The following is a 25796-nucleotide window of genomic DNA, read 5'->3' as shown; positions in this document are numbered from 1 at the left end:
AAAACACTTTAGAAAAAAGAGGGCAAAGTTTGCTTTCCTGATCTGATAAAGGGTTTAACTCCTTCTGCACCTTTAATCTATCCTAATTGCAAGTAGAATTTAAAAGATCAATCCAAATGATAATAGTTTCCCTCTGCACTTTATTCAATAACATTCAAAATTAATACATGAATACATGTAAAATGGTTATGGAAAAGCTGAGAAATCTTTCTATCACAGTAAAATACTTTTGGGAAGAGGGTCGCCTGGTTTACAGAAACTCAATATTTGTTTAATCCGCTTTGAATTAATTAATTTAATACTAAGTAAATATGAACAGTTGTGTTTATAATAAAAGCCACGGCTTCCAGTTCACTGGAGAGCAGATGTAAAGTCATAAGTGACATCAGTACACCTGTATTTTTAAAACTGGCAGAAAAATTAATCTTACTTGGAATGGAAATTACTTTGGGAGAAATGGATTCTGAAAAAATGTTGAGTGGCTTGACTTAAAATGTTAATGCATATACTGTATATACTGTATATTTTAGGGACATTCCATTGCTTTATATAGTGTTGAATCTACTTTTAGTACTGCTTTTAAAATATGGACAATTTAATTAACCCTTACCAAATCAGAACATACCACTGCTCCTTAGTACCAGGAACAGTAAAACATATTTCCCTATTAAGTTGTGTATCTCAAGATGTTTCCCTAGATTCTGCCGACCACTTCTGCATCTTCTTCTTCTATCTTTTATCTAAATTGTTGTATTATATAAATAATACCATTCTTTACTTAGCATCACACTACCGGCTATGTATAAAAAGTGATTCTGATGCAAAGTGTCTTATCATCATGTGTCTATAGTATAACCTATAATATGGAGAATGGATAGGTTGCTTTTAAAAGTGTTATTTGATTTAATGTTGTTTCCAATACTAAAACATTCTATGTTTGTCATCCCCTATGAAGCTTTGGATATTTTTTTTTCTGCAGTTACCAACTAATATTTGCAATTTTTAAGACTTGAATGGAAAGTGTTTTAGTCCCTTAATCCTCTTACTTGCATTCTTGATAACAAGCCAGTTTTTTGAATCTAGGTTAGAAATCTCATTACTGTTGGTATTTGATATAGGGTACCATATACTTTCATGTCTGTTTTTTTTAAATAATTCTCATTGGCTTAGACTCTTTTTTCCAGTAGATACTCATATTTTCCATGTCATTCTTCCATGTTGAGAGAACCCTTGTGTTTAGTTTTACCCATGCCTGAAAAACAACACTACATAAATGTATAAACTGGATAAATGATAATGATCTCCAAATAACATGCAGATGGAGGTAGGAGACCCTGAAACATTTATGTAATGGTTTTAATAAATATGGGTGACACAATTGTACCGATGGAGAGTATTATTTTTTGTTGAATCTTTATGGTTATCCAATATCCATTATGGTTTTTGCCACCCTTTGTTTTCTTAATCCTACAAATCACACAAATATCTTTGATTTTGTTATGTATTTTCATTGTTTTTATTTAAGAAGGTGCATACCATGAGCATCACTAAGTAAGGATAAATTTGAACATATTGTTTTTTTAAACTTTAGCTGCATTTCCAACTGACACTTTTGTATTGGATTATTATTTTAAGTAATCCTTACTAATAAAAATATTGTCAATATTTAAATGTGATAAATATAATAGGAAATATTTTGCTAGAATATCCCAAATTTTATGAGAATGCTATGAGTGGGAAAACGTTTATTGTTATAGAAATGAAAAAAAAAAGAATATCAAAGGAACAACATTCTGGATCTATGGAGTGTGACCACAAATCCTGGCTTTCATTTGCAACCAGCTTGACTTATTTCTTTTGGAAACACTTTGTTTATTTAACAGATCTTAAAGTTCTTTGAATAGTACCAGCATACAATGAAACCTATGAGTACCGGACAGGCGTGTAATACTTTGAAAAATATTTTGCTGGTCACTCTTCTAGCAGTTATCAAGTGTTAAAGGGACCCTATCATAGAACCAATATTGTTGTTTGAGTTAACATATTAAAACAACGTTACATGATATAACACATGTTTTATGATGATGCTAAAATCTGTTAGCCTGCTAAGAAAGCTGTTCAGACCTTAGCTTCTTAATTGCAGTACAAGTCGTATGTGTATATGTCTAATGAGAAATATCTCTTTCGCGTCTTAGTTTGTCTCTGTGGAAACACTCTACAGTATTATACGGGAACACTTTATAATTATATGATTATTGATATTTTTATGGGTATAGTGAGGGATACAGAACAGAGAATGTGAAGAGGTGAAATGCAGTAATACAGTTTGTAACTAAAAAATAATGTATATAAATAATCAGTATGCAATCTGTACAATATTTATAGAACGCACAAAAGCTGAAACCATGTGACCATACCGTATTACCACGTTACCATCGTATCAATACGGGTTCATGCTCTTTGTTAGCTTACATGAAGGGCCAGCCTCCTCATTGACTGAGCAACCATGTAGCTGTGTACTAGCTGCACAATACTCTGAAAAACAAAATTGCCTTATTATTTATGCTCAGGCCTGGACTGGCCATTTGGCAGATCAGGTAAATGCCTGTTGAGCCGCTGCCCATCAGCACCCCATACTCACCGATCTGCCACTCCAACGTAATGCGCATCAGCCATCAGCCATCCTCTGGACTTAAAGTCCCAGGTCCTCCCTATCATGGCCAGTCTTGACCTGTTTATGATATTTTATCATATCTGCAAACTTCCTTCATGACGTTGTTTTTAAGGAACATTATGAAATATGCAAATAGAATGACTAAATGCAGTGTTAGAGACTTCTTCTGAAAGCCATCCCTTCCAGAGATAATTCTTGAATCATGTATGTTAATCATGTGACACAAAAGCAGGTTCTTAAAAGTTTTTGTGTTACTTTATATAATGGAACTTTCTGAAGATAGAATAAAAAGACTGATTGATTTCAGTTTATTTGCTGCAATTAGTGTTTTATCTGGTACAAATTACAAAGTACAAATTCTGCTTTGGTTGAGGAGAAAGAACAAAACGATTTACAAATTGCTTTTTCTTTTTTTCTTTGGATGTATGACACTCACTCATAAATGATACAACTTTCTTTATAAATAAAAGAAGACATTTTATCAATTTTATAGCAAAATATGCTTTGTAGTGGATTTCCAGCAGTTTAAAATTGATTGTCTGAATTGTTCATGTTTGTAACTTATATTGCCATATACAGAAAGATAGAATATAAAGTAGACAACAAAATAGTAAACATGGATCCATAGAGCACAGGGCTGGGTATATTATCCTTGAGTAAAGGCTATAGGTCAAGCACATTGTTTCATGCTTATTCTGTTTTGTATTACTGCACTAAAAACGTCATGCGGATTCCCCACAGAGCCCGTAAACTCTGGAACATTGCGATATACAGACAAGTTCTTTGGCCACTGGAAGAAATACTCTCAATGCGAACATGAAAAGAAACACTATTAGAATAAGCCCAAGAAAATCTGTCGGGCTAGTCTTTGTGAAGACTGTTCTGTGTCACATTATAATTGTTATGCTGCCCTGCCTATGTTGCTCATACATTTAATCACTTTTATAACTTATGTCATTTATGTAAAATCCAGATAATGACGCACACCAAAACATGTATCCGGTAAAATCTGTTTTTGCCAGTAACCACAGAATTTCATGTTATTTTTAAACATATTCAACTTTTTCTATTTTCCCCAGATTGGGCAATTTTACAGACCACAGGACGTCTTTAATTATGGGGAGAGAGAAATTCCGGACATAAAAATAACAAAAATAAATAAGGCAAAATCTGCCAAAACATCCGTTTATAATTTAAGTGTCTAAGATCGGTGTCATAATGTACTGTCCTTTGTGGTTTGTATTCGATTTTCCCACGTCACTTGAAAACGTTTCCTCTTTTGACCTCTGAGTTTACAGATGAGCACATGGCACACAATCATCATGGAGCTCACGTCACATTGATACGTTTAGCATTAATAATCTATGTTTACATAGAGGTACACTGAATGCAGGAGATCCCATGAGTTAGCGCTGGACATTATAGGGTTCAACAACTTTCCAACATAGGTTCCAACGTAGGTCCACCATTAATGTTCTGTATTTCTAGTAATACTGAAGGAACTATGCAAGCGGCATACTCCTTAAAATCTGACGGGCGGAAACTAGTAAAGTAATCATGAAATTATTCAATAATAGTGGAGATTATTCAATAAAGAGGTGAGTTATAGTGAGTAAAAACATTTATCTCCCTAACTCAACTATGCATTATGCCAGGCCGACCAGAAATATTCATAACGCACCATGAAGATGATGACTCCAGTGGAGGGCTACAAAATATTTACAGGCTTCTAGGAGAAACTGAGGAAGGGAAACATTGAAATAAAGGTATATACCAATCAAATACACATTTCCATGCAAATGAATGCATATGTCTGGGTTATGAAAGGAAATTGATATGCTCCAAAGAGACAAGCAAATGAGTGGAAATGTGTGCCTGGGAATAATTATATCACATATTTTGCTGTTTAAGAGCAGATGATTTCAAATTGGATTTTTGACAACCCAAGAAGATACATTTATGTTATTAGAACAATCCTGAATGATATCCGATCAAATCAACATACAAATACATGTTTCTTGAACTAATACGTCTTAAAATCCCCTTGGCCTCTTAAAGACTATGGATGTGGGATCAAAGTTTTAAAAGCCAGAAAGCAATTTTCCTACAAACCCGCGATATAAATAATCAAATCACGTTCTATTATTCTAGAGAGATAATTTTAAATTAAAATAGTTCGGTATACAGTAGATTTAAACACGTTTCTGGAACATATTACTTTGTGTTTTATCCTTTTGAGTACTGTTGAAAGTTAATTTTTTTTCATTTCAGCTTTTCCATTACATTATTAAATCACTGTATCTTTAGCAAAGACTTTCATACTCCATATGCAATTAAGGAGAATATTGCCAGCACCAGCATCATGATTTTAAAAAGGCAATTTCTCTCTGCCAATGTACCGTACATTTTGTCCATTTCAGAAAATACCCTGCAGTAGGATTCATTTTGCTCCATGTATCTAAACTGCAGCTCTTGTACTTAATGGTTTGCATTATGTGACTGTTATAGTCTGTCTTGTCTTTTATAATATACAGTAACTTGCACCAGGGCGCTTTACTACATTGGCTGTAATGCTGGCTTCATTGCCAGGACTACATTCACTTTAAATAATCCTGTTAGTCTCATCTGATTGATTTTTGGTGGTCTAGTCCAGGGGTAGGCAACCTTCGGCTCTCCAGGTGTTGTGGACTACATCTCCCATAATGCTCTTACAGTCATAATGCTGGCAAAGCATCAAGGGAGATGTCGTCCACAACACCTGGAGAGCCGAAGGTTGCCTACTTCTGGTCTAGTCCGATTGTCAATTTAAATCCCAAACCAGGTGTATTTTGGTTGTGGTAAATGGGGCAGTTGTGCAGTGCACCAATACACAGGTTTCTAAACAGGTTGTGCCTCGAAGTGACAGTCTATTGCCACAGACAGCCACACCAAGCATGAATGCATATTAAAATGCTTAGTACATGGATTAACCTGCATGTATCATTTACTGCATAAATTAACCATTAAAACACTGCAACTGCAGAGCTGCTCTAGAATGCCTCCTTCTATTTCCGTGACTCCTGACAACGTTTCTATTCAGCCAATCAAAATGTCCCCAACCGCCAACTACCAGCTGATAATGGCACGGAGAAAAGTTGTGTCATGTCATCAGGCTTAGAAATATTTAATAATGAAAGCACCAGCCCACCACAGCAACGGTTCATAGAGTGACCACCATAGCCCTCTGGGATGCATAATGTACGACTCTAGTGAGACTGAAGAGAAAACACAAGACTTGGGCACCAGGGGGCTCTTCGTGTTCGTCTTCGTGCTCGTCTTCGGGGGGAAAAAAATCTTCGTATTCCGCGAATATTCGTGGACATTCTTCGTGTTCGGTTTTTCTTCGTTTTTTACGGTTAAGGGGTTAATACGGGGTTAACGCGTACCGCAGCAGCTGTGGCGCCAGGAGTTTAAATGTCCCTATGAGCAACTCTATTGGTCGTCAGCAGGGGGCTCGTCTGCCAATGGTTGATGGCAGACAAGCCCCCTGCTGGCGACCAATAGGGTCGCTCGTACAGACTGTTAAACTCCTGGTGCCGTAACTTACCCTGCAGATCCCACTGGTCTCCCTGTTCTATCAGTTAAATGTCCGTACGAGCGACTTTATTGGTCGTTCGTACGGACATTTAACTGATAGAACAGGGAGACCAGTGGGATCTGCAGGGTAAGTTGCAGCACTTGGGTTTTAAAAGTCTGTACGAGCGACCAACAGAGTCGCCCGTACAGACCTTTAGGCTCCTGGTGCACTTGTTGCACCTTAAGGGGTTAAGGGGCCGTGCGAGTGAGCCTATTGGTCGCTTGCACGGTCCTTTAACCTACGGATTTCCGCTCCCGTTATCTAACGCAGCATCGCATTAACGGCGAACCTGCGGATTTCCACTTCTGTGAACTGCCGCGATGCTGCGATGCCAAGGTAAGTTAGGAGGGGGGGGATGGTAGACGAAGACGTTCACGAAGATCTTCGTGGTGTGTGTCTTCGTCTTCGCCTACGTTTTACCGCCGCTGTCTTCGGAACGAACACGAAAACGCACTCTTCGCGTTCGTTTTCATGCTCGCCCGAAGACGAATGCACAAGTCTAGAAAACACTATATAGTGAAAAAACACAATAGTAACAAACAGTGATCGTAGAGACTCCATTATGAATTTTTGTTATGTTTAACTGTTGCACTTCTTTTATTTAAAGGGACAGGGATGACAAACCTATTGATTCAACAATTGAACTATGCTTGTCTCTATAATCCAAGCAGCTGTTTAATGTCAAATGCTGCTAAGTTTTTAAAAGATGACTGTCTCCTAATATTATAGAATTGTTAAAAAACCTTGTCATCCTGAAGCAATGGGTCTCTGTGATTAGACATGCACAGCAGGTTCAGCAAACAATGCTGCTAGACAGGCTAGGGTCCTATGGACAGCAACGAGAAGCCTTTGCTGACTTCCATTATGTTAAAAATAGAATATTATTAAATGAGTACATTTACTTTTAAGAGCCGGACTGTTCCCTGATACTGTATAACCCTTATTACTCATTTGGGACAATATTTCCATGGTGTTCGGAGAGAATGCAAGCTTTCTTTTGGACATCTGTTGCAGGATCTGTCAACATTCTCACTACCTACACATCACCAAACCAGCTGCATTGCAGATGCTCTGACTTCAAGAAGGAGAACAGAGAGCAGCTGCTAGTGACAGAAAGTCCAGAAAATGGAACCTTTTTACTAATGGCATGCAGTCTGCATACCCAGGGCCGGACTGGGACTGAGAAGCAGCCCTGGAAAAATTTGGAGACCAGCCCCATATAGTTTATCTCACGGTGAAGCTCTTATACCCACACGCACCCCTTATACACACCCGAGAAACACACTGTGTTCCACTCTGCCCCATAATATGCCTTTTAATCCCCTATATGCCACTCTGCCTCCAGAAATGCCTTTTACTCCCTATGTCACTCTGCCTCCAGAAATGCCTTATACCCCCCATATGCCACTCTGCCTCCCTGATATGCCTCAACCCTCCTATATGCCCCTCTGCCCCGTGATATGCCTTTTAACCCCCTTTTTGCCACTCCACCTCCAGATATGCCTTTTGACCCCCTATATGTCACTCTGCATCCAGAAATGCTTTATACCCTATATGCCACTCTGTCCCATGATATGCCTTCTAACCTCCTATATGCCACTCTGCCATATAGGGGGTTAAAAAGGCATATCATGGGACAGAGTGGCATATAGGGGGGTATAAGGCATTTCTGGAGGCAGAGTGGCATAAAGGGGGTTAAAAGGCATATCATGGGGCACTCTGCCTACAGAAAAGCCGTATGCCCCCTATATGCCACTCTGCCTCCCCAATATGCTTTATGTCCTCCTATATGCCCCTCTGCCCCATGACATCCCTTTTAACTCCCTTTATGCCACTCTGCCTCCAGATGTGCCGTTGACCCCCTATATGTCACTCTGCATCCAGAAATGCCTTATACCCCTATATGCCACTCTGGCATATAGGGGGTTAAAAGGCATATCATGGGACAGAGTGGCATATAGGGGGGTATAAGGCATTTCTGGAGGCAGAGTGGCATAAAGGGGGTGAAAAGGCATATCATGGGGCACTCTGCCTCCAGAAAAGCCTTATACCCCCCTATATGCCACTCTGCCTCCCTGATATGCCTCAACCCTCCTATATGCCACTCTGTCCCATGATATGCCTTCTAACCCCCTATATGCCACTCTGCCATATAGGAGGTTAAAAGGCATATCATGGGACATTTTTGTTTACTTTATATGGCAAGCCGATCCAGCTTGCCATATTAAATAAAAAATAATATATGCCACTCTGTCCCATGATATGCCTTCTAACCCCCTATATGCCACTCTGCCATATAGGGGGTTAAAAGGCATATCATGGGACAGAGTGGCATATAGGGGGTATAAGGCATTTCTGGAGGCAGAGTGGCATGAAGGGGGTTAAAAGGCATATCATGGGGCACTCTGCCTCCAGAAAAGCCTTATGCCCCCTATATGCCACTCTGCCTCCCCGATATGCTTTATACCCTCCTATATGCTCCTCTGCCCCATGATATACCTTTTAACCCCCTTTATGCCACTCTGCCTCCAGATATGCCTTTTGACCCCCTATATGTCACTCTGCATCCAGAAAAGCCTTATACCCCTATATGCAACTCTGGCATATAGGAGGTTAAAAGGCATATCATGGGACAGAGTGGCATATAGGGGGGTATAAGGCATTTCTGGAGGCAGAGTGGCATATAGGGGGACACACTTACATACACACACATGCCTGTATTTTAACAAATACAAAAAACATTATACAGTACAAAAAATACATTATTTTACTCACCTTCTACTTCTCTTGACTTCCTGGTAGCTGCACACTGTTCTCCGGTGCTGCAGCAGTGCGAGGGGGCGGAGCTTCCACCTCACGCGGCTCCCATCACTATGCAGCCATCAGACTGCAGGGAATGTAATCTAAACGGCCGGTGCGTGCTGATGCCGCCGGCCGGAGCTACTTTAACACTTTTTTTTTTTTATTTATATGGTAAGCTGGATCGGCTCGCCATATAAAGTAAAAAAAAAGTATTAAAGCAGAGGCGGCCGGCGGCATCAGCACGCACCAGCCGTTCAGATTACATTCCCAGCAGTCTGATGGCTGCATAGTGATGGGAGCAGCGTGAGGGGTGAAAGGTCAGTGCGAGGGGGCGGAGCTTTCACCCCTCACGCTGCTCCCATCACTAGACGGCCATCGCACACGGCTGCTGGGTGCTGATGCCGGCCGGCCGGCTGGCCGCATCAGCACCCAGCGGCCGATTTGATTATATTTCGGGCAGCCTGGGGGGCAGCTCAGCGGCTGTCTTCATGGCCGCCCAGCCCACGGACCTTCCGGCCCACCGGGAAATTTCCCGGTATCCCGGTGGGCCAGTCCGGCCCTGTGCATACCTCCCCGTGTTAAAAGAATAATCTATAAGGATGAGGTTGTAGCACTTTATTTATTGAGTTTATTTACTATTAAAAATACAATATCAATATAGTTTTGTTTGGCTTTTCTAAGATAGAGGAAAACTAACATGGTATCGTTATAAAAACAAGCATACACTAAGTGACAGACAGGGCCGGCCTTAGGGGTGTGCGACCTGTGCGACCGCACAGGGCGCCATGGTTGCAGGGGCGCCTGACCGGGACTTAGATTAAAGCATCGTTTTTTTTTTAAACTTTATTTAACATCATTGATGTTAAATAAAGTTTAAAAAAAAAAAACGATGCTTTAATCTAAGTCCCGGTCAGGGGCGCCGAGCGGTTGCTCGTGAAGTTCTCGGCAACCGCTCGGCGCCCCTTACTCTCCGTGACTCCGTCGCGGTGCCAGCATCTCATGAAATGCCGGCAGAGCGAGAAGACGGAAGCCTCCCGCTCTTACCGCAGGACTCCGGCAACAAGGTAAGTGGGGGGGGGGTGGTTTGAAGGGGCAGGGGGGGGTAGTTTGAAGGGGCAGAGGGGGGGGTAGTTTGAAGGGGCTGAGGGGAGGGGTAGTTTGAAGGGGTAGAGGGGAGGGGTAGTTTGAGGGGGGGTAGTTTAAAGGGGCAGAGAGGGCGGGTAGTTTGAAGGGGCAGAGAGGGGGGGTAGTGAGGGGGGGCGCCAGAGGAGTAGTCCGCACAGGGCGCCACAACGCCTAAGGCCAGCTCTGGTGACAGAGGCTAATGCAGTGAGGGAATTTAAACAAGCATATGGCTATCCTGAATCCAAATCAAGGTCAAGGACCGATTAAGGTCTGAGTCTTTATATCAGAAAAAATGGGCAGACTCGACGGGCTGAATGGTTCTTATCTGCCGTCAAATTCTATGTTTCTAAGTACAGGTTTATTCTGTAGGAGGGAAGCCAATGAAATGTATTCGTAAGTAAGGCAGAGAAAAACAATAACTTCAATTTTGCTAACTGCTACATTTTGTTTATAATTATTATTTATATTTCAGATTATAATTGTGTATATAGACGTTATTATAGTTTACAGGGAGATAGTATAAACAGAACAAATACTATAGGCTCAACGAATGTGCACAATATTCGGCAAGAAAAAAAATAAAATATAATTTTATTAAAATAATATAAATCTACTTATTTTCTATAAACTGAAATAGATATTTTTTTGTTTTTTTTTTATGATGAATCCAGGCATGTTTTTGTGACAGCTAAACCGAAACAACTAAAAGAAACCTTGACCCGTAAAAATATAATTTTCAATTCATGTTTCGCGATTCCTACTGATCATTAATATATTTTTTTCGCTTATTGTAAGCCACGTTATTAAGAACACATTTGTTATTCTGGCAACAAAAAACAACAACAAATGTGTTTGTTGAAATGTTTTAACACAAGAAAGTACTGCTTTTCAGACACAATCGTTTTTTTTGTGGCTTGACTGACAGGCCCTGTGATGTCTACAAACAGCTGCCACATCTTCTACGCTGACCATTCAGTAAGTGTACCCAACATTTAAACACTTAGCGTTTTTCTTACTCAATAAAATTCCTTTTCATTTCATGCCGGGTTGCTATGTCTTTTCAAACAGAGACTGAAAAAGCAGTTGTCTGTGTCAGACAGATTTTTAATTTTCCATCCCCATCAGTTTGTATAAGGCAGACAAAAGCAAACAAACCCTACCAAAGCCCTGGCAACCCACAGTTTAGGCAGTCAATGCATATGATCTACAGGATGAAGGCCGGGACCTGTTCACACATGAATAAAGAAGATTAAGATTTTCTTTCAAAAGACGTGAAGCTTTTTTGACATCCAGTGTCAACAGTTCTGTCTGCTTTTGAATGTGAAACAGTCGTCTCTCTCAGGTTCCCACAGGGAGGTCTTGCTTATTAGCATGCTGTACATTACTGTTACTGGTCACCGTTTCATGGTAGAATAAAGGTGGAAACACTACTTGTTAGCAAAGAATAAAGGATAACTTGCAGAAAAGTCTCCGAACTGGTTGTTTGGAGTATCCTCAAGGAATAGAAGAAAAAACGGGGAAAGATCAAGGGCATTGTTTGAAAAAGGAACAGCATATTTTATAACAAAATCAAATAATTGTGTTGATTTCATTCATGTATAATTGTATTTTTCTAATTATAGAACTATAGTTGATAATTTTCAATTATACGTATATTTTTTATTTATTATTTTGTCCTGCTATGAAAGAGTTACTTTACATTAAATGATACAGTGTGAGCAGAATCTGAAGACCTATTACAAGAGGGGACAGCTAAAGATAACAATAACATTAAAATTGACAAAATACAATCAAACAATAAGATTAACAAAAGTATTAAAGAGTATTAAACATGATAGTAGTGAACAATGGCAGAACAAATCCTGTGAACATCCCTTGTACTGATATGAGATAAAGTGGAGTCGCTTACTGCAGGGACCATTAGTGGAATCTGTATTTTGCACACAATTTCCTTTGGATAAACAAATGGCTCAATTGAAACCCAGCCCAGCATATGACATAAAGATCAAGTACAATAACACACTGCTATATTCCATTTATTATATCACAGTACTATGATTACATTTACCAGAAATATACATGAATGATTTCAGATTTTTCCTTTTCTCTGTCACTAATGCCCAGCATCTCAGCAAATCATTATATTTATAAATGTATTTGATCTATATACCCTATGCAAACATCTATTTTTGTCTGCATTATTTATTATAATTTCAATTTTTTCTCTATACTATGGCAGTTAAAAACAGTTAATAACAAGTTCATGGCGCTACACAAAGAGCGCTTCAATTCAACAGTCAGACCTCAAATAGAGGTCTGACTATGAGACTAAGATCCAGATCCCCCGCAGCACTGCAGGGGACCCGGATCCTCCTGTCTGGTAAACTCCACTGCTGGTGCTTCTAACTCCCTGGTGTGTTGTTGGGGCAGCGGGTAGACGTCTACGCGATTCGCGTAGGCAACTTCCGCTGCAGCCAGAAGGAGGTGTGGTTAGCAGCGGGGGTTGTCTGCGTCCATCTCGCAGACCTTCCCCTGCTGTCAGAGAGGAGAGTTCCCCGCACTGCTGCGGGGAATTCTCTCTGACAGCCGGAGGGTGTATGCGCGATGGACGCAGACAACCCCCGCTGCTAACTGCACGTCCGGCTGCAGCGGAAGTTGCCTGCGCGAATCGCACATTGTCATTCACAATTTGCACTTCAGTTTCTATAATACTGTACATCATTTGTTTATGAATGAGAAATACGTGTCCTTATTTAAACCAAACGTTAACACAATTGGACCTACAGAATAGTTGTCAGTTGTTTTCATATCAATTCCTAAAAGCCCAAACATTTATTACATTGAGACTTCAAATTATATGAACCCTTACACCAGAGTTTGATTTTTGAGATGTGACTAATATGTTTAATCCATAAACACATGGGGAGCAGTTATTTGAAATCCCCTTTGCCCCAGTGGGCAGGGGCTGGGGTGACAAATATGGTCCCCAAGGGGCATACGTCAAACGTTAACCACACCATCCCATTCCACTGAGGGAGAGGCATGGTTGAGGATCTGTGCCTCCCATATGTCTCTTTATGTTATTTAATTGCTTTTGGAGTAGGGCAAGTGGACAGTCTCCCTTTTGGTAACTCTCACTTAAAGAAGCACTTAATCACTCAAATCACTTAAATCAATGAACTGCAAGTTATCCGCTTTTTTCAACTCAAATGCAATCGCATTACCTGGATGCAAGTGTATGCAAGGTTTTTTCTACTTTGTGCAAGTTGCTAATGGGAGTAAAGTGAATCTTTATCTTCATATACGCCCTGTCTGACTTCAGCTGAGGCTGGTACTAACCCTCAGTATCGAAAGTCCAGCTAGGAAAGTCGACACACAACTGTAGGGAAAACTGGATTTAAAGGACACTCATGCAATACTTTGTTACGTTTTGCTGATGTTCTGCCTAAAGTAACAAAACTAACAAAATTAACAAAAAAGTTATTCTAAATACTAAAGATATTCCATTACCAAATAAGAACATATGACATTTATTTCATATGTATATGGCTTTAATCAAATCTTCTTACTTACAGTGAAGCAGACATGAAAGTTAGCCAGCACCCAACAAAATGTCCACATGTAAATATCTGGGAGTTTATTTGTTCAAAAGCCTACATTTCACAAGAAATTAACAATTCACTGGAGTATATTCATTAAAGCATCATAAAATGACAGCAGTTGTAACATACCACCCACCAAAGGGTAAAAAGGTAATAAAGGAAAGTTAAAACCTTAGCATGGCTAAATAAAAAACCTCCCTGTGTGTCTGTCCACATTAAAGCACAGTGTAATGTTTTGTGTAAAGAACAGTAAAAGGTTTCTCCACAGAAGGATTGAGGCTCTTGTGAGGCCTAAGGCAACAGTTTGACACAGGCCTTCACGTCACGCTATGTTTTACAACAATATTCTCCTGGCTTCATAAAAGAGAAACCTTGTGTTTTTTCACAATGGGTCTCTATAAACCATAGCCTTAATACCATAGCACATAGAATCGGCAGTGAAAACCCTGCATTGGTGTTTTATACTTTTAAGCATAATGATGTGCAGTGGCATATCTTGGCTGGGAGTTGCCTGTGGCCTGACGCAGTTTAAGCCCTTACTACTTGGCTCCATGGCTGCTGTCTTTTATGCTGGGAATCAACATATGATGTCAAAATCATTATGGAGCCTGAGCCGGCTAGGCACCGTGCTCTATAGTATATATGGACCAGTTACAAGGTTGCACCGGTGACCAAGGTCACCTAATAGGGCAATGTGCTCCCCGTTATAGAACAAAGGGGCTCTGGTAACTGCAACCCTAGGCCTTGGCCAAAATACACCACTGCCGATGTGTCAGGTGGTCTAGTGAGAAGACATGTGAATTCTCAATATATTATTTTGTCAATTTTATTGATATAGAAATGTGAACATAGAAACTAATTTTGGCTTCCGGTCGTTACACAACTGGATCTCCTACGTTAGAGCAAAACATTTTAAAGAAACACAGCTTATACTGTTACATACTGTTATATACTGTTTTATCACCCCTATTGTCTTGTGGCTATTCATGCTCAAACTACAGTGCTTGGCCATATCACTATGTAGGGAGCAAAGCAATAAGGTAACTTAATCAGAAAAGTGATTCTGCCGTTTGCTTTTTGAACACAAAGTAAAACTTAATTGAGGGTTGTGGATGGGAGCCCAAGGGTGTGAAAATTATAATATCAACCAAATAGGTAGCCTTAAATCAGGAACTCAATCAAACAGTAAGTATTATGTAAATTACCATACAGATGAAAAAGAACATTTAAATGCTAAGATATAAGCATATGTTTAAATGTAACATTATTAAACAGACAATTAGTAAACAATTACATTTAATTAAAACTGTGGAATATGTTGAGAAAAAGAAAATTTTCCCTGGGTAGCATGTGTGGGCCCATTCTGCTGTGGAGTAACAGACGGCCACCTACAGTATCAAGATTACAATTCTAAAACGCTTTGACATTATTCCAGACAAGTCTTGGAACAGTCAGTCCCTCAGGTTTAATAGATTTATATCTTATTTTTTGGCAGTGGAATCCCTCTGCACTAATTAGACATTCTTTCTTACATTTTGGATCCCTACAGTGCTGGGGAATACACTACATGTAAAGTTTAAAGCAGAGGCTATGACTTCATGCAACAGTGAATCATTAAAATTGAATTACTTGTTTTGCTTCCCATCAGCCGATGCTCTTCTCCTTGCAGGTAGTAATGTGTATACTGTGTATACTGTGTATAAGCGGGTTTGCCATTATTGCTCTATAAATCACTAGTGCATTTAGGTTATAATGTTTATGAATATGACAAAAAATATTGAAATCCAAAACCTATTAAGGGAACAGACTGTGTATATATTTTAGCATATGTGCTAGTCATTGCAATGAGGTGGCCAAAAATCTTTCACTTTTTTCCATTTTCTTTCTCCCTTGTCTGTCTCCAGATCTATCTCCCATCCTATTTTTTCAGTTCCACCTTCCCTTCCTTCTCTCTTTCTTCTACCCTCCCCTATTTCCTCTCTCTGTTCCCCTCTCTCTTCCTTTTCCCTTGACTCCTTCTCTCTCCCCCTTCCTCACCCTTCCTCTCCTGAACTTAATCACATGGAACTTGCCCCAGATTTTCTAGGATATTATCTAACAAAGTCAATTATCTTGATACATTTTCTGGGATGTCACATTTCTTGAGCAAAGTCAAATTTCAAAACTTCCTTACTTTCTTCATTATGCTCTCCTCTTCTTTCTTCCTGTCTCTTTCTTCTCTTTCCTTCTATTTCACCTCTCTCTATTTATTTCTTCTGTCTCTTCTTTTTGTTTCCCCATCTCCTTTTTTCTTCTCACTTGTTTCTATTTTCTTGATCCTTTCATACCAGCACGCAATCTTCTTTTTTTTTTTACTGAAGTTGTAGGGGAAGGAGAGTAATGGGCATCAGAGGGACAGGGAGAGCAACAGAAGGCACTTGTCCTTGTAGGAAACATTGAGTGGCATAGGGACCTGCATGTGAAATTTGATTGGACCTTACTTTGATCTAAAGATGTCTTGTTATATCTATATGATTAATTATCCTTGCTTTGTGTGCATATGTTTGTAATACTTGGTGGAAAATTAGTTAATAATTATTAGCAATTTACTTAGCTGGGTCATACAACTGATATGTCTGAAACAACTGAAAACTTTAAGGTGCTCTTAATTATCTACTAAAACTCCTAGTACACATTCACATATATTTAAATTGATGAGAAGAAATACTCAGTGAAACTCTTAAGATAACACAGTAATTTTGTTTGCATAGGGGGCATTACACCGGGACAGATAAAGGATTTGGCAGGAGTTTCGCTTGTAGGGGAGAGAAATAAGATACCAAGGAGGGTCTATCGAGAACAGATTTGGCATGCAGTATAATGAAAGCACTAATAGATTAAAAGGTTAGATTTCTTGCATTTTTGAGTTTGACCTCTAGGTTGCCATACTTGCACGTAACATGGAAGATGCCCAGACAATTCTTGTCAGCTACTTGCATGCAACCACATAACCAAACCTTAACTCTCTTGCATGTAGAAGTCCTGGTCCTGAATGAGGGAAAGGGCTCTTCTGGTATCAACTAAAATATTTGTAGTTGTCCAGTTTTGCTGTTCATATAACTTCAGAGTAAACTGACCTAAAAAATCATAATCAGACTTTTACAAATTCAATTCTGTTTATATGCCGGGCCACTCTGGCTAGAAATACTGTAAGCTCCAGCCAGTCCACTATATAATAACAAAAACTTATCACACAGATCATCTACATTACTTATTACATTTACATCTATATAGTTTCCTCTAGTACCACTGGCAATGTCTGATATGATGTAGAAAGAGGCATGAGACCAGCTTAACTGAAAATAGCAAGTTAACAGCCTGCCCTATAGTGTATTTCTGCTTGGACCTCATCAGTGGGGTATGGTTGGTATCTGTAATGGTTTAGTAGGTTAGGATCCCAAGAAGCAGAAAAGGCATGAGATAGCTGGAGACAAACCTAAGCTGAATCACAAAAGAAAGCCGTAGACAAGAACGCAACTGGGTGTAAACCAGAAGATATCTTTCGTAGTGCCAAATCAAAAACAAGAACAAGGTCAAGGCAAGTCAAAAACTAGAACATCACCAAAACTAAGCAGAATCAATACAGGATATTTACATAAACCAATGGAAACTATCATTTGAAAGTGCCAGGTAGATATAGGCCTCTAGAGCTGAAAAAGGCAAATCTGGTCACATGAGGTCATCCTGGGGTCAAATGAATAGAGAGTGCCTGCCCATGGGATTGCTCCATGTTGCTCAAGCAAACATGCGACCTACCAGCAGGAGCCTGCTGCCTCAGAAGACCCAGGAGGATGTTGTGGGACAAGCTCCGATGCCGGCCATGACACCAGGGGAGCGTGCTGGTGACAGAGGAGACCGAGAGAAGCCCTGGAATGGAGGTAAGGAGGTCCAAATTTGGACTCTCTGTTGGGTGAACCCAAAAAGAGACATTCCATACAAAGAGGCATGAGACCAACTCAGCCAAGAAATTTGTAGTGCATTATTATCGGGACTGTCCTTGTTAGCGGGATCAGGCTAGCATGGTGATGGAGATTTGTAGGTGTTAATGGCACAAGTGACCTAAAACTTTAGATGCTAATGAACAAGGGATGCACTGTAAGGCAGGCTATTGAGTCATTTCCCTTAGTTAAGTAGGTCTCATTCCTCTTTGTACAAATTCTATGAAATAGTGGTTAGCAAGGTGTCTGTACATGGATTCTAGTTTCCGCTACTTGGATTACTGTAAAATTGGTAACTGAGGTAGATCGTCATGATCCAGTCCTGTGACATGGTCTCCTTAAAAGTGCTTCTACCTCACTGATACTGTGATGACTTATCTGTGGGCGCAGAGCAATGTGGGAGATACAAGCAACAGGGAGCATGCAGGAGGTAGCAGGGGGCAGAACTGAGTTCTGAGGGAAAATGTTAAGTAGGATGCAGATTAGAACATAAAGGAGAGAAGGAAATGTTAAAGTCAGACGAGCAAAAACAAAAGAGGACAGCAAGAGAAAGAGGGTAGAAAAGGGAGATGGGGCTTCCACAGAAAAAAGAGAGGAAAATAAGCCATTTATACATAGCAAAAAAAGTGCATGAGAATCAGGGAGAAATAAAAGAGACTCCAAAAGGTAGGCAGAAGAGACACTTAAAGGAGATGACATTTTTTTATTTTTTAGTAATTTTGTTTTAGCAATGCAGCGGCAAGCTAGCAACCTTAGGGTGGCAAACTTAGGTCTGTGCCCTGATGGGTAGAAAAAGTAGTCATTACTTTGCGAAAGGTCACGTGAAAAACAGCAATTACAAAATGTAATGCATCGCTCAGAGCTGGCCTTAGGTGTTCCGGCGCCCTGTGCGAACTACTCCTCTGGCGCCCCCCCTCACTACCCCCCCTCTGCCCCATCAAACTACCCCCCCTGTGCCTTCAAACTACCCCCCCTGCCCCTTCAAACTACTCCCCTCTGCCCCTTCAAACTACCCCCCCCTCTGCCCCTTCAAACTACCCCCCCCTCTGCCCCTTCAAACTACCCCCCCTCTGCCCCTTCAAACTACCCCCCCCTCTGCCCCTTCAAACTACCCCCCCCTCTGCCCCTTCAAACTACCCCCCCTCTGCCCCTTCAAACTACCCCCCCTCTGCCCCTTCAAACCGCACAGGGCGCCACACTCCAGGGGGCGCCGCCGCCGGGTCCTCCACCGCCGCCGCTGCTGCTGCCGCCGCTGCCGCCACGGGGTCCTCCGCTGCCGCCGCGGGGTCCTCCTCCGCTGCCGCCGCCGCGGGGTCCTCCTCCTCCGCCGCCCCCTCTGCACCTAAATGAAAACGTTGTTTTTTTTGTTGTTGGTTTTTTTAACTTTATTTAACATCCTCCATGTTAAATAAAGTTAAAAAAAACTTTATTTAACATGGAGGTTATTAAATAAAGTTAAAAAAACCAACAACAAAAAAAACAACGTTTTCATTTAGGTGCAGAGGGGGCGGCAGCGGAGGAGGACCCCGCGGCGGCGGCAGCGGCAGCGGAGGAGGACCCCGCGGCGGCGGCGGAGGACCCCGTGGCGGCGGAGGACCCCGTGGCGGCGGCGCCCCCTGGAGTGTGGCGCCCTGTGCGGTCGCACAGGTCGCACACCCCAAAGGCCGGCCCTGGCATCGCTTAATACAATACATATATTCAAGGGGTATGACAAGACGAGAATTGACAGACTAAGACAAACCGATACATTAGGTGGAGAGAGCCCTGCTCGCAAGCTTACAATCTTGAGTTTAGGATAATATGACTTAGCAGCTGGGGGTGTCATTGTTATAAACATTGTAACAAATGTGTAGCTAAAATGTGTAAAAAATCTGCACATAAAGCAGGCATGTCCAAAGTCCGGCCCGCGTTCCGGACGGATACGGCCCCCAGGTGAGCCACGGGACTTGGCGTCATCAGCCGGCGCAGGGAGAAGGAAAGCGCGAGATTTGGGCTTTCCTTCTCCCTGCGCCGGCACACACAGCCACAGGGGCATCGGATGAAGAAATTGTGTAGGGGAGGGTTAGATTTCAACCCTCGTCTACAGTAACTTTAAACAGGGTTGAAATCTAACCCTCCCCCAGTAGCGTACCTAGCGGGGAGCGGGGGGCGGTCCGCACCGGGTGCCGCTCATCAGAGGGGTGCCAACTTGCCGGCACCCGGCTCCCCTCCAGAGACGGACAGTAATGTCCGCCGCTGGAGGAGCAGGCTCGCAAGGGAGCGGTATCGGAGGTCTTTAACAGACCACCGGCTCCCTTGAGTGATTTTAAGCCGGTTCAAGGATTTTCCTTGAACCTGGCTTAAAATCACTCAAGGGAGCCGGAGGTCTGTTAAAGACCTCCGATACCGCTCCCTTGCGATCCGCGCGGCAACAGCTGTTGTGCGCCGGGGTTTGTCAGATCCCGGCGCACAACACTGAAGCCGCGCCCACCGCTGTCCGTGCCCTCTGAACCCCGTGCCCTCGGAAGAAGAAGGCAGAACTGAAGAAGAAGAGGAGCGAAGAGCAGGAAAAGGAGCTGTAAGGAGAAAAGAGGAAAGGTAGGAAAGCATACAGTGAGAGTGGATTGGTGTATGTGTGTGGATTGGTGTATGTGTGTGGATTGGTGTATGTGTGTGGATTGGTGTATGTGTGTGTGGATTGGTGTATGTGTGTGTGGATTGGTGTATGTGTGTGGATTGGTGTATGTGTGTGGATTGGTGTATGTGTGTGTGGATTGGTGTATGTGTGTGGATTGGTATGTGCGTGTGGATTGGTATGTGCGTGTGGATTGGTATGTGCGTGTGGATTGGTATGTGCGTGTGGATTGGTATGCGTGTGGATTGGTAAATGTGTGAGAGTGATGGGTGTTATGCTGTACCATTTCCAATGTATTTTTCATTATATAATTATGCTCTAAAGTACATCATAACTCCCATCACTCTATACTGTTCCATACAGTGGCAGAGCTGGGAGACCGAGGCCTTGCACCCCCACCGCAGGACTCCTGAAAGGTAAGTGAACTTCAAAGAGGGAGAGGGTAGATAGTTAGGAGGGGTAGATAGGGAGAAGGGAGTGAGAAGGGGTAGATAGGGCAGAAGGGAGCGAGAAGGGGTAGATAAGGCAATCATACTCCTATCATGCCAAGTCTGCGAGTGCCTCCTGGAATCTGGGTATGCCTGGGCATGATAGGAATGTGATTGCTGTTAACAATTATATATATATATATATATATATATATTGTTATTTAATTGTTTTGTCCTATTTTGGTGTGTTACTTTAAATAAAAGTGTTAGATTTTTTTATGGTGTGTGGGGGGGTCATATTCAGTTTCGGCCAGGTAGTTTTAAAGTGTGTGTGTGGGGGGGGTGCCACATACAGGATCCGCCCCGGGTGCCAAATACTCTAGGTACGCCCCTGCCCTCCCCTACACAATTTCTTCATCAGATGCCCTTGTGGCTGTGTGTGCCGGCGCAGGGAGAAGGAAAGCCCAAATCTTGCGATCTCGGACGTCGCTAGATTTGGGCTTTCCTTCTCCCTGCGCCGGCACACACAGCCACAAGGGCATCTGATGAAGAAATTGTAGGCAGTGGCGGAACTACCGGGGTCACGACTGCGACCGGGCCCTGGAGTTCTGCCAGTCAGTGGGGCCCAAGGGGTGCCGAGCGGTTGCTGAAAACGACCGCTCGGCACCTCTTGGGCCCCCCTGACTGACAGAAATCCAGGACTCCTCTGCTCGCCGTCGCTGCCACCGCCGCCTGCCTCTGCGCTGCCCAGAGTGCAGTGTTGGAAGCGTGAGGTGTTTGTCTCGAGTGCCGGCACTTCACGCTGAGCGCCGGCATATGACGTCATATGCCGGCACTCAGCAGTGAAGCGCCGGCACCCGAGACAAACGCCTCACGCTCCCAACACAGGAGTTGACAGTAAGTGACCTACAAAGGGGAGTAGGGAGGGAGTGGGTAGATCGTGAGAAGGGGGGGTAGGGAGGGAGCGGGTAGATCGTGAGAAGGGGGGTAGGGAGGGAGAGGGTAGATCGTTAGAAGGGGGTAGGGAGGGAGAGGGTAGATCGTGAGAAGGGGGTAGGGAGGGAGACGGGTGATTGTGAGAAGGAGGGGTAGGGAGGAAGAGGGGAGATTGTGAGAAGGAGGGGTAGGGAGAAAGAGGGGAGATTGTGAGAAGGAGGGGTAGGGAGGAAGAGGGGAGATTGTGAGAAGGAGGGGTAGGGAGGAAGAGGGGAGATTGTGAGAAGGAGGGGTAGGGAGGAAGAGGGGAGATTGTGAGAAGGAGGGGTAGGGAGGAAGAGGGGAGATTGTGAGAAGGAGGGGTAGGGAGGAAGAGGGGAGATTGTGAGAAGGAGGGGTAGGGAGGAAGAGGGGAGATTGTGAGAAGGGGGTAGGGAGGGAGAGGGGAGATTGTGAGAAGGGGGGTAGGGAGGGAGAGGGGAGATTGTGAGAAGGGGGTAGGGAGGGGAGATAGTGAGAAAGGGATAGAAGTGGTATGCCGTTTTCAATAAACTTTGCATAAAATAGTTAATTTGCATTTAATTTTAATGGTTCAGAAAATGTCAGGCAAAATGGTCGGCCCTCGCACATGTTCACTTCATCAAATCTGGCACTCTTCGAAAAAAGTTTGGACATGCCTGACATAAAGAATATATTTTTTGTTTGCTTATCTATCTCTATATGTGTTATTTCACTGTTTCCAAAATGCTATGCCTTTTATTATATCATAAATGTTTCCTACTCCAACACAATTCGTTTCAGAGAGGAGAAGTACCGTATTGGCTCGGATATAGGCCGCCCCCGTATATAGGCCGCACCCTAAAAGTTTGGTGCTTTTTTAAAGAAAAAGTTTTTTTTCTTTAAAAAAGCACCAAAAAAAACATGCTGCCACTGTCCTCCCCCCCGAGATATGCTGCCACTGTCCTCCCTCCCCGAGATATGCTACCACTGTCCTCCCCCCCGAGATATGCTGCCACTGTCCTCCCTCCCCGCGATACGCTGCCGCTGTCCTCCCTCCCCGCGATCCGCTGCGCTCCCTCCCCGAGATCCGCTGCCCTCCCTCCCCGAGATCCGCTGCCCTCCCTCCCCGAGATCCGCTGCCCTCCCTCCCCGCGATACGCTGCCCTCCCTCCCCGCGATACGCTGCCCTCCCTCCCCGCGATACGCTGTCCTCCCTCCCCGCGATACGCTGCCGCTGTCCTCCTCTGCCCCCCCTCCTCGACTTACCGGAGCAGACTCCCGGGTGTCTTCAGGGCCGGCGAGGGACATCTACGCAATACGCGTATGCAACTTCCGGTACCGTTACCGGAAGTTGCATTTGCGTATTGCGTAAATGTCTCCCGCCGGCCCCGCAAGACACCCGGGAGTCTGCTCCGGTAAGTCGGGGGTGGGCAGAGGTAAAACGCTTAGATAACCTCCCGTGCCGGCACCCCCCCCGTGGGAAGTGCTGGCAGGGGAGGCTGTCTGAGCGTATCGGGGAGAAGGATGCAGGTCCCCTGCACCGCTGCGGGGGATCTGTATCCTAACCCCGCTGCCTGCCTGGCGCCCGGGACTGCATGTCCCGGGCGTCGGGCGCTAGACCCCGAATATAGGCCGCACCCCCACTTTAAAAACTTAAAGTGGGGGAAAAAAGTGCGGCCTATATTCGAGCCAATACGGTATATGGAACAATAAACACACGGTTAATTAACACATTTTAACCAAGGGGAACTATTTAGAGTTTTTTTTAAATGAAACAATTGGCGGTGTCGCCCACTGAGTCATGAGCGGTGTCTATGTCTATCCGTGGTATGAAATTATGCGTGAAGGCACACTATACACACACACATATAGACTGACTAACCTCTACAGATCAGTGAATAGTTAATGTTACTTGTGTACAGTCAGGAACTATATGTCAGAATGAAATATTGCAATGTTCTCTATGTTTATTTTAAACACTCCTACAAATTTCTGCAGATATCAAGTACTTGACGATACCGGCTCCCACCTACTTTCACACGGCAAATTAACTAGCACCTTGTGAATTACGGAAAAATATACACAATAAAATTCAGTTTCCAAAATTATTTGCCAAGGAGTTTCCTGTGCAAAGTCAAACACCCTATATTAAAACGTGAGAGAGGGCTCCTCCAAAAATCTAAAGCCAAGCAGCCAAGTAGCACTAGATCCATGTCACATATGTAAATTTTAAACCAGCCAAAAATATTTTATGAAACGGTCTTCTCATTTACGCTAAAGTATGAAGTTATGAGTTTCCACTAATCCCTAATAAAGCGGTGTTACAAGTATAGTGTATTGTTCTTGTGCCAACTCACAACTGCAATTAAATCCTTTTTCAGAAATATGCTTTGATAATAATTAATATATCATCACAGCCTGAATGAAAAGTTAAACAAAAAAAAAAAAAAAGGATCAGCTTCGTTTACTTATTATTCTGTGAAATTAGAAAAAGTAAGTTTCAGGATGTAGGCCATGAATGTGTTATTGTAAATTCTTGTGCCCTGGTATCAGATATTTAATAGAGTAATTACTATGAAGATTTAGGAACTGTATTAACTCTTTGGTGGGTGGCAAATACTTTGCATTATTGGACTTTGCTGTGTTATTGACATTATAACATTGTATAAAGCACAGGGCTGTCTTTATTGTTAGAAGGGGTATTATTAGTATCTTTTTGTGCCACCACTCCCCAGAGCCCCTACATCCTGTCCAAGAATGGCTCATCTCTATATGCTTCTTCCATCTTTCTTTCACCCTCTCCTCTCCTGTGGCTCCTGGATATAAAAAATGTCCCAGTTTGACCCCTTAAAGAATGCACTGGTCAAGTAGGTTTTTTGCTCAGCAAGAGGGTAAAAGTCACAAGGGGCAGAGAAAGTTCTTGAAAGTCACTTACTGAACAATACATCATACAGAGACAGTACTTGCATAGAGGTTTTTTTAAGTGTGGACCTTTATATTGTATAGTTAACCCAGTGAGCAGAAATCACAACTCTAGCCAGGTCTACTTTTAGCGAATAAAGAACCACCAGGCAGGTATATCAATGATATTTATCAATAAGCTTATCTTTCAAGGTTGGTAGAGCACATAACATCATGGATGTTAGACAGAACAATACCGAGTGTTAGAAGGCTTTCAGACTTTAGCAAAGCCCTGATGCTAGTCTGTGACGTGTGACAATGCCTTTTGGTCGACACTAGAGACTCAATATTGCTTTCTTACTTTAGGCTGAAAAATTAAGACATTGTATATTTAAACAGTCCATATGGTACCTACCTAAGCAACTGCTAAGGTATGTCATCAGATCTCTATCATTATGAAGTCATATGTATAATTTAACCTGGAATAACTTTCCTTTTTCTTTATTATTTTATGTATGACATGTGTGAATGTTTAGTGAGTGATCACTGCTCTGTTTGTGCCACCTGTCAGTGTTCTTTACTGCTTGACACAGTGAAATGTAGCCACTTTGAGTTTGGCATCTGTTCGCCTATAGCACTATACTGTTTTTATTGGATATGTGCAGCAATTACATTTGTTTCCTCTCCTGTCAACAAGAGGACTTCTTAATTATCTCTCCTAATAACTACTAGGCTGTGTGTTTATCTAGCTCATGGACAGAGCTGGATGCAGGACAGAAGAAACACCTGTGGAGCCATAATGGTTGCACTGTCCTTCCCGAAGGAATCTTTGAGGAAGTGCAATCACATGAATTGAGATAATATCTTAAATCTATAAACAGACTGCACGTGTGAAGCAGTTGCTGGTCTTTAACAACAAGTGTGGGAAACACATAGTTTGACATCTACATTGTTTAAAAAGTACATCGTTTTTCTTTGCCAAATGTGTTTAGTCCATTAAAAAATATCTCCTGCCATGTGATATACTTACCTCCAGTGCTATCTCAGCAGGGGTTCTAACAGCAGTCTATCAGATCCCCGTACGCATGCGCAAGTATTTCCACTGATTTCAATGAAAGTTC

Source organism: Spea bombifrons, chromosome 5 (assembly GCF_027358695.1).
Source record: "Spea bombifrons isolate aSpeBom1 chromosome 5, aSpeBom1.2.pri, whole genome shotgun sequence".
In the NCBI taxonomy this organism is placed as follows: domain Eukaryota; kingdom Metazoa; phylum Chordata; class Amphibia; order Anura; family Pelobatidae; genus Spea; species Spea bombifrons.
The sequence above is the reverse complement of the archived record's forward strand: the minus strand, read 5'-3'. Positions refer to the sequence as shown.